Raw genomic sequence first — 9878 nt, 5'->3', positions numbered from 1 at the left:
CTGTGTGTGCGAGTGTTTGCGTACTAAGTCACTTCAGTCATGCCTGACTCTGTGTGACCCTATGGACTGTATGTAGCTCCCCAGGCTCCTCTGTCTACCTCCTCTTATTTTACTGAATGCTCTTCAGCATACCCTCCATGCTCAAGAACATGGGTTTCTAAATGCAAGTGAAATTGCTCAGTCGTGTCTGACTGACCCCATAGACTGTAGCCTACCAGGCTCCTCTATCCATGGGATTTTCCAAGCAATAGTACTGGAGTGGATTGCCACTTCCTTCTCCAGGGGATCTTCCCAACCCAGGGCTCAAACCTGGGTCTCCTGCATTCTAGACAGACGCTTTACCATCTGAGCCACCAGGGAAGTTCTAGATGCAAAGGTACTTCTTGAAACAAAATGCCACTTTCTCTTGTATATTTTCAGTTAATTAGTAGGTTAAAATTAAGCAACTACTATAGCCCACATTAATCTTGTGTTGGCAGCATAATTTAGTGATTGAAACAAGATTTGGGTGTCAGACACACCTGAGTTGAAGCCTTATCCCACCATTACCTAAGTTTCATTGTCCACATCTTTAGAGGAAGGGTGAGGATATTAATACCTACCTCTTTGGGTTGTGGGGAGAATCAAAGAAAATGTATGCAGAATGCCAGACATATAGCAAATACTCAAAGCAAGTCAGCTATTTTCTGTGATATTATTTTATTAATATTTCAAATTCACTTTATTATTCATTCTCTGTAAATTTGTTTTCATACAGATCAAAATACTTACTAATTTCCCTTGTAATTTCTTCTTTGACCTATGGGTTATTTAAAAATCTGTTGTTTAATTTGCAAATATTTGCAGATATCCAAACTTCCTTCTGTTGTTGATTTCTAATTTCAACCCACTGTAGTCAGAAAACTTACTTTGTATGATTTCAATCCTTTTACATTTATTGACCGATTCTGTGGCCTAGCTCATTTTTGTAAATTTGATAAAAGTTATATGAAATCTACATATTGCTCCACTTCTCCTTCTGCATTATTCTCTTGAAAATGGACCTGTGGCCTTTCTAATATTATTGCATTTTCTCTGCAAAGTTTTGACTTGCATGATACTAGTTTTCGGGCTTCCCAGATGGCACTAGCGGTAAAGAACTTGCTTGCCAATGCAGGTGATGTAAGAAACACTGGTTCAATCCCTGGGTCGGGACGATCCCCTGAGTAGGAAATGGCAACCTAATCCAGTATCTCGTTCCAGGGATCCTGGAAAATCCCATGGACAGAGGAGCCTGGTGGGCTACAGTCCACAGGGTCGCAAAGAGTTGGACATGACTGTGGTGACTTGGCATGCATGCGTAAAGTAGTTTTAGAGTGTTATCAGTGAATTTTTCTCCTTTGCCCCTTCGATCAGAGTTATCTTGGTCAGTTCAGCTAGGCAGCTGCCAGAGTTATCCTTCGCTATCTTCAGAAGACAGGGCACTGAATCCATTGCCTGGAGCTCATCGTTCTCATACTAGAAGCCAGGTGCTGAGAGCAGACTCTGAAATTCAGCACCATCCGCATGTCCAGCTGGTCCGCTTTCTTTCTTTCCAAAGCCATGACCTTATACAGGGATTGGAGATGAACACACCACCTGTGCCCTAAGTCACTCAGCTTTTCTATTTAGGGCTGCAAATGTTCACAAGAAATAGAGAAAGCAGAGACTTTTCCTGGCAGTGTGTATACTCCCGCGTGATGCAGCAGAAGCTAATCATGGTTCTTGAAAACCTATGTTAAGAAATAGGGACTAGTGTGGCATGAATGTTTTTGCTCCGTTTGTTTTATTTTATATTTTGTAAGATCCAAATTTCTACATTAATTCAACAAGATAATGTCACTTCCATTTAGAAATTTAAACTCAATGAAAATAAGTATTGAGTACATGATTATTTAATGATAGTAAATACTGGTTTCAATAGATTTACAGGGAAGATGGTCTGTTACATATATATTTTATATTTGTAGCTTTTGTATTAACATTTTGCTTTTCAATGTGGAGCTGATAAGAATGAGTCTAAGTGATAAAGAATCAAAGAATCAAACACAATAAATAAGTAAATTAGGGAGCCATCATAGAAAATTGGCTAAGATCATTGGTTTTGAATTTGAAAATATCTGCATATCAATTTATTAATACTTCTCTGAGCTTTAATTTTCCTCATCTGTAAAATATAGGTAATAGTTGTAACTGCTTACTAGCTAGGGTTTTTTTGGTTGCAAAGTTAGGCAGAAAGGAGTATATTTATAGGAGAGTTCATAGAATTCATGAGAAATCTGGAGAACTGAGCTCAGAAATTGGGCCAGAGCCATGTTATGCTGGAGGAGGAGCACAACTCAGTCCTCCGTGGGAGGAGTCTGGTCAGGGTGCCCCTTCCACCCTTTGCATGATCTCTAGGTTGAATGGCTTCTTGATCACACACTCCAAACCTGGAGTTCCAAGCAGGAGAAGCCAAGTGACTAAGCCTTGGTTGCGTGGCCATGCTGAGATATGTCCAGGAAAGTAAGGATCTGGTCTTTTCAATTCATACAACACCCTTATGCATATATAATGGGCAGAAACAAACAAGCAACCAAATAATGGGCAAAAGACCACACAGAAATTTTGTGCTTTAATTACTGAAATATATGCAAAGTGCTTAACATAGCACCTCATTCATAATGGATATTAGTTATAATTTTTCTTTTTTCTTTTTTCTTGGAGAAGCAAAACCACTATGAGTCATATATAATAAGGTTCTGTACATTCAATAAATGAAGAAGAAAGAAAACGACAAAGCCCCAAACAAACTGTTTGCATTTTTTTTTAAAACGAAAACCAACACATTTACCCTAGATACAGTTGTTGCATGCAGTGAGAATATATTTCCTTAAATAAGCTTTCAGTATTATAAAAATTAAATTATCCAAGGGAAATAAGGGTGTTTGACTTTCTTAAGCATGTAAAGAAAACACATTTGTTCCATGAGATTTCCCAGGAAAGAATACTGCGGTGGGTTGCCATATTCTTTTCCAGGGGATCTTCCAGACTGAGGGATCAAACAAGTGTCTCCAGCTTGGCAGGCAGATTCTATACCACTCAAACACCTGTGAAGCCCGTAATTCTCCTACGAGTGAAGTCAGTTCTCAGGGAGGGGGTCAGCTGAAATTTTTTGCTGCCCAACCTCTCAGAAGCTGGAGGAATGAGAGGCTCGGTCCCGGAAGGAGTACGTAGCAGCACGTCAAGTCATCTACCACCGCTTCTTCGCTTCCTGCCGTCATTTGATATGCTTGCCCACTCCTCCTTCTGAAACACTCTTCTCTTGGCTTCTATGTTGCCACAATCGGGCTTTTCCTTTTTTTCTTTCCTATCTGAAGGTCTTCCTTTTAGATCTAAATTTCATGGAGATTTCCCTGGACCTTTATTTCTCTTTACTCAACATGAATTCATTCTTTCTCATGCCTTCAAATATTATCTGATGACTTTTAAATTTATAACTGTAACTCATATGTCTTGACTACCTCCAGAACTGTGAATCTAATGATTGCTCATTTCATCTAGGATGTCTCACAGACATCTCAACATTTTTTTCAAAAAACCGAACCCATATCTTTAGTATTGATCCTCATCCTGTATTCTCTAACTTAGTTGTTTATGCTAGAATCCAGAAAGCCAAATTTAGCACCTTCATCCACGTTATATCCTCATTAAAAAGTGACCTATTTTTAGTGAATTTGGCCAACAACACACGTCTCATGTGTATTCCTTTATTTTCTCTGTTTCTGTCGCTCCACCATCTTTGGTCTAAACTGCTACAATATCGCCTTCTCTGACCTCCCAGTGTACATCTTTGCTTCTGTCAGATCATTCTTTATACAGCAGCTAGAATGGCCACTCAAGAATGCAAATACTATCATGTTACTCACCTATCTAAAATCCTGGACTTGTGCACTAAAATTATTACTGTGACCTAAAGTATCTTTGGAGGATACCCTTGACTTTATAATGTCTCTCAAATGTGTTTTTCATATGCTGTTCCCACTGCCTGGAATACACTATCTCCAGACTTTCTTGGGTTGTGTTTATTCGCTCAGTCTTGTCCAATTCTTTGTGACCCCATGGACTGTAGTCCCCCAGGCTCCTCTGTCCATGGGGATTCTCCAGGCAAGAATAATGGAATGGATTGCCATGCCCGCCTCCAGGGGATCTTCTCAACCCAGGGCTTGAACCAGGTCTCCTGCATTACAAGAATGCCCTAGAGTAGCCCATGTGACAATTATTCTTTAAATTTCAAGACAGAATCAATATATTACTTTTCCAGAGAAGCCTATTCTAACTTGGCTAAATTAGCTTTCCCTGGTAAAGACATTTTTAGCATTTACTCCTCCTCTCTCAGATGCCTTATCAGAATTTTAAATATAATTTAAATTTTATTTCCTTTCTCCCACATTAGACGATTAATTTCATGAAAAATAAGACTATGATTTTTACTCTACCACTAGGCTGTCAGTGTCTAAAAAGTATCTCAAACATAGCAGTCCTTCAGTAAATTTCAGTTGAACATTTTATCAAATTCACACACATATATATATATATATATACCCATATTGTCTTAGTCTGTTTGAATTGGTAAAAGAAGAATTGGGTATCTTAAATAATAAACATTAATTGTTCTGGAGGCTAAGAAGTTCAAAATCAAAGTACCAGGAGGTTTGTGTTTGGTAAGAACTAATTTTTTACATTTGTGCTAATCTATTTTAGGTTTCAGGAAAGACCAAATTTAGGTATAACTCCAAGCTATTTCCTGATGTTCCTGAAAATCAATGTGCTAAGGTCCTTTCAGTCATGTCTGAATCTTTGTGACCCTACGAACTGTAGCCCACCAAGCTCCTCTGTTTATGGGATTTTCCAGGCAAGAATACTGGATTGGTTTGCCATGCCCTTTTCCAGAGGATCTTCCCAGCACTGGGATAGAAACCTCATCTCTTGTGCCTCCTGCATTGGCAGGCAGCTTCTTTACCTCTAGTGCCACCCAGGAAGCCCAAAAATCAATACATGTGAACAATAATTCAGAATCATGGATTTTGCAATGTGCCCGGGAATCCTGGGTACTGCCAAGTATGTGTAAATCTTCAGTAGGTCCTTATTGATCAAGTAAGGGATGGAGCAAAGATAATTATAACCCATGTGTGATGGTTAATTTTATGAATCTACTTGGCTAGGCCAAGGTACCAAAATATTTAGTCAAAAACCAGTCTAGATGTAGCTGTGAAATGATTGTTTCATTTTAGAAGGGATTAACACTTAGATCAGTAGACTTTGAGTAAAGCAGATTACCCTCTAAAGCATGGGAAGTCCATATCCTTAGAAAAAAGACTGAAGTCCCTGGAGTAAGGGAGAAGATTCTGCCTCTAGGCCACCATTGGGTCTGAATCGCAACATCATCTGGTCTCCAGCCTACTGGTCTACCCTTCAGATTTCAGGCTTCCAAACTCGCACAATTGCATGATTCAGTTCCTCAAAATGAATCTGTCTCTCTATATATTTACTATATATTTACATATCCTATTGATTCTGTTTCTCTGGAGAATCCTGACTAACATGCCCTGTGGTCCTTATGTTGTGAATTTGAACTTAAATATGTAAATAACTGATATAAGTTAGAATTTGGGATGCCCTCTCATTTCATTTCATCTCACTATGAATTATACTAAATTAGGTTACAAAGTATGATTTTTCTGTACATTAATATTAACACATCATCTCTCTATAGTAGAGCCTTTGTTAGTAGACTTTGGTTAAACAGGTAAAGTAAATGAAAAAAAAGTGAGACCCTGAATCTTACTTTCTAGAACACAAAAGAAATTCCCCTTCTAATTTGAAAACTTAAATGAAAATCTTGAAAGTTTCAGGCTCTAGGGAAAACGTTTGCAGTCACCATATGAGCAAGGCCAGCTAGAGGGTGTCCAATGATCTATTTCAGATTTTTTGAGGCTGAATCTGCCATGGAAAGCACGAGGCAGCTAACAGGAGACCTTCCTTGTAAACCAGGCAGGAATTCTGAAGTAATGAACTCTGCTCCCTGTGTGGGTACCATAAACTTCGTAATGAATAACACTCTTTGAACGTCTGGACAAGAAAGATGTCTCACTCCAGGAGGGATGTTTTCCTTTCTGTAACTAAACTGAGCTTAGCTGATATTTGAAGCCTGACTTCACACTCTTTGGAGCTCCTCTTTGATCCAATACAGTTTAGTCAAATTGACTCTGATATGTTTGCAGATTGGAGTGGGGGTTAGGAAAATGTGGGAGTTGGGGTGTGAACCGTGTGTTTCTCTTCAGCTGGAAATTTGCCAATATCTTTCTCTAAGGAAATAAGATTCCCTTTCCAGTTTTGATTGATCGATAGTAAGAAGAGATTTGGATATAGCTTTTGGCTCAAAGTGGATTGGGGAGAGTCCCAAAGAAGAGCCACAAAAGTGGGATATGGTTTGGCAAGTGAAATACAGAGAGGGAGTTGAAAGAAATGTCAGCCTGGAGGAGAGAACCTAGCAGACGACTGACTGATAGCCCACAGGTAAGGAAGAAGAGGTTTGATTACTTCTCAAGGCAAACAAAAGATAAATGAGAAAAGCACCAAGCTGTAGCTCATAATGTTAATGATGAATCGGCAAAGAAAATTCATGTCACTATTGAATTAAAAAATAATTAGCAATGGAAATCATGAAATGGTTTCCAGGGTCTTGATAATGAGGCAATTATCCATCTTCTTCATCTCTTTTAGATTCCTTAAAATTAAAGAAAGGGAACCCTTTTACTATATGAATATTTGATGCTTATGATTGTATATTATTCAGCAAACATTTATTCCTCTTCCACCATCTACCTTCCACACCTCCACAGGAAGAGTATATTTTGCCCCTACACTGGTTTTGAGCTTGGCTCTTCACTTGCTTTGGAGAATGAAATGTGGATAAAAATGAAAGGTACCAGTTCTGAGTCTAAGCCTTAAAAGACATCACATATTTCCATTTACCCATCTGGCAATTTTTGACACTTACATGAGGAAAACTTGCCCTGGGTGGCTGTGCTCCTGTGCACGTGTGCTCAGCCACTTCACTCATGTCTGACTCTTTGACCCCATTGACTGTAGGCTGCCAGGCTTCTCAGTCTGGGATTTTCCAGGCCAGAATACTGGAGTGAGTTGCCATGCCCTCCTCCAGAGGATTTCCCCACGTCTCCTGCGTCTCCTGCATTGTTGGTGGATTCTTTACTGCTGAGCAACCTAGCCTGGACTCAAATTGAGATAAGTATGCAGACCCAACTAAGCCCCAGTCTGAAGCAGAGGTATCCTTACTACTCTGTAGGCCCATAGGAGAGATATCAAGACTGTGCCGCTGAATTTTTTATTTGTTTGAATGGGTTCAGTGCTTATTCATAGTTTTCTTCTTCATCTTTTTTTTTCTTTTTTGGCTACATCACGTGGCTTGCAGGATCTTATTAATAATTCCTCGACCAGGGATCAAACCCAGGCCTGGCAATGAGAGCATCAAGTCATAACCACTGGACCACCAGGGTAAGTCTTTTCGGGTATTTACTATATAACAAGCTTTGTGCTAGATGCAGGAGATACAAAAGACTCAACCTTCAGAGAGCCTCTAGGCTACTGGAGAAGACAGACAGATATACAATGAACCAGGTTCATATAAGAATCGGTGCTATAAGGGCTAAAATTATAGTGTCATGTGGTTGGAAAATTGAAGAAATAATGTACAGCTTGGAGGAGGTAAAAGTATATCAGGAATGACTTCATAAACAGGGATTGTTGAATGTGTTAATTGGAGACATCACTTGTATAAGTTGTATTGATCTATGCTTTCACATGTGTGTATCCAAGTGAGATATGTGCATCCCACAATGGGGATATATACCTGGGGTCATGTGTGAAACAGCTGTTACAGAATGAGAACCATACATAAGTATGCACAGCATAAGATAATGTTCAAAACAATTTCAAAATGCCATAAAATGCCTATTTATCAATTTCATCTGGTATTCATGTAAATATAAGAACCACATTACACAAATTGGGATTTATAGTTCTTAAATAATGATAAATATACAAACTAAGTCATTGAATCTTTTTCGGAGCAAAAGTAGTCAATTCCTAGGAGACTCTTTCTTGTGTAAAACTTCAAACTTCTCATCAAGTATTAGAACTTATGGAGTCATTTTCAAGGAAATCATATCTATACTTATAATAAGAATACAATGTCAGGGCAAAAAGCTTTGAGATGAGAATTCAATTTCTGATGTCTGACACTAGGTGCTTCAGCTTTCAGTTCAGTTTTTGATTGAAGGAGGGGGTCATGGCTTTCAAATACTATTTATTTATTTACATTCAAATACAAAGTCACATCCTCTCAAATTAAGAGCAGGCCAAGGATGGAAGCTGCCTGGGGACTGGATTCCATGTTCGATTTTTACCAGAAGTGTGACTTTGGCAAGTTCTAACATCTCTAAGTCTCAAAATCTCTTCCTGTAAACTGGGAGTGGTAATAATAATACCCCTTAAGTTGTTGAGAGAATGTACCTACAGGGCTTGGCACAGTGCCTGGAATGTGCAAAGATCTCAAGAAATGTTGGTTGCTATTATTATTGTTGTTACTTCTCCAGTAGAGGAAAGTAAACATTTAAAATATAGAATTTATTATTTATGTAACATTTGTGAGTGGGAATATATGAGTATAAAACCCTGAAACCTTCAAGTGTGCAGTCATGTTTTGGATTATTTTGACTTCAATTGGCAGGGGACAGACTATGAGTTCACATGAATTTTCTAGACTTTAGGAGGTAGTATTACGACAATGGGCTTCCCAGGTGGTGCTAGTGGTAAAGAACCCGCCTAGCAAAGCAGGAAGACTGAGACAAGGGTTCAATCCCTCGGTCAGGAAGAGACCCTCGAGGAGGGCATGGCAACCCACTCTAGTATTCTTGCTTGGAGAATCCCATGGACAGAGAGGAGTCTGGTGGGCTATAGTTCATAGGGCTGCAAAGAGCTGGGCACGACTGAAGTGACTTAGCATGCATACATGCATGCATTAGGACAACGCAGCAGAGAGAACCACATTCTTGGCTTTTAACCTCTGTCTTTAGGGGATGGATGTTGATATAAAACATCAATCATCTGAACCATCTCAGACATGCACTACAGCTCAAGTGTCTCCTCATCAATGATTTTCATTTAAACTAAATCTGTAAGAAGTATTTGGGTAAATAACCTTTCTCCTTTTCTTTTTTCTTTTACTTTCCACATGTCAAGAACAGTGTATGGCCAAATTATTTTTTTCCACATTACTCATTTTACCCAGGACTTTCAGAGAAACATTTTTAATTGTTTTTAATTTATCTAAAAACAGGCTAAAAAGTTTAATTAACAGGCTCCAAGTAATAGTTATACCATTTCTCCTCTGCTATCAGCTTTCACTTTTATTTACGATGGGTGTCCCCTGTGTCTCTTTCACACCAAAGTCCACTATCGCTAATATTTCTGTGATATGTGAATAAACCTACATGTAAAGTTAGCACTTGCAATCAATGCAAATTAATGACTTTAAAAAAAAATTTCAATCAGGAAAAGCAGCTTTGTAGTTGAAAATCCCATGCTGGCCCTAGAGTGGGAGTTTTTCCAGCCTCTGCTTAAATCCAAAAAAATACTGCAATCTTCTGGCACAGGCCCACTGTAATGCTTTAAAAACAATTTAGCAACTGTCATTGCTGTAATTACAGTAACTAATTACCATCCTTAGCAAACAAATAGCTTAACATAATACGCAAGCCGAATCAATTTTGAAGAAATGCAAATTCCAAAAGCGAAAA

At 38.7% G+C, this 9878-nt stretch overlaps 1 non-coding gene across 1 annotated transcript; it reads right to left on the bottom strand.

Moving 5' to 3' along the window:
- Positions 1 to 288: 288 nt before the first annotated feature.
- On the bottom strand, positions 289 to 360 carry TRNAS-AGA (transfer RNA serine (anticodon AGA)). Its single transcript has one exon. It is a non-coding gene; the product is annotated as a tRNA-Ser (tRNA).
- Between the last annotated feature and the right edge of the window lie 9518 nt (positions 361 to 9878).

This window comes from Capricornis sumatraensis, chromosome 11 (assembly GCF_032405125.1).
Source record: "Capricornis sumatraensis isolate serow.1 chromosome 11, serow.2, whole genome shotgun sequence".
Classification (NCBI taxonomy): Eukaryota; Metazoa; Chordata; class Mammalia; order Artiodactyla; family Bovidae; genus Capricornis; species Capricornis sumatraensis.
Note: the sequence above shows the minus strand (reverse complement) of the source record. Positions and strands in the feature narration are given on the sequence as shown.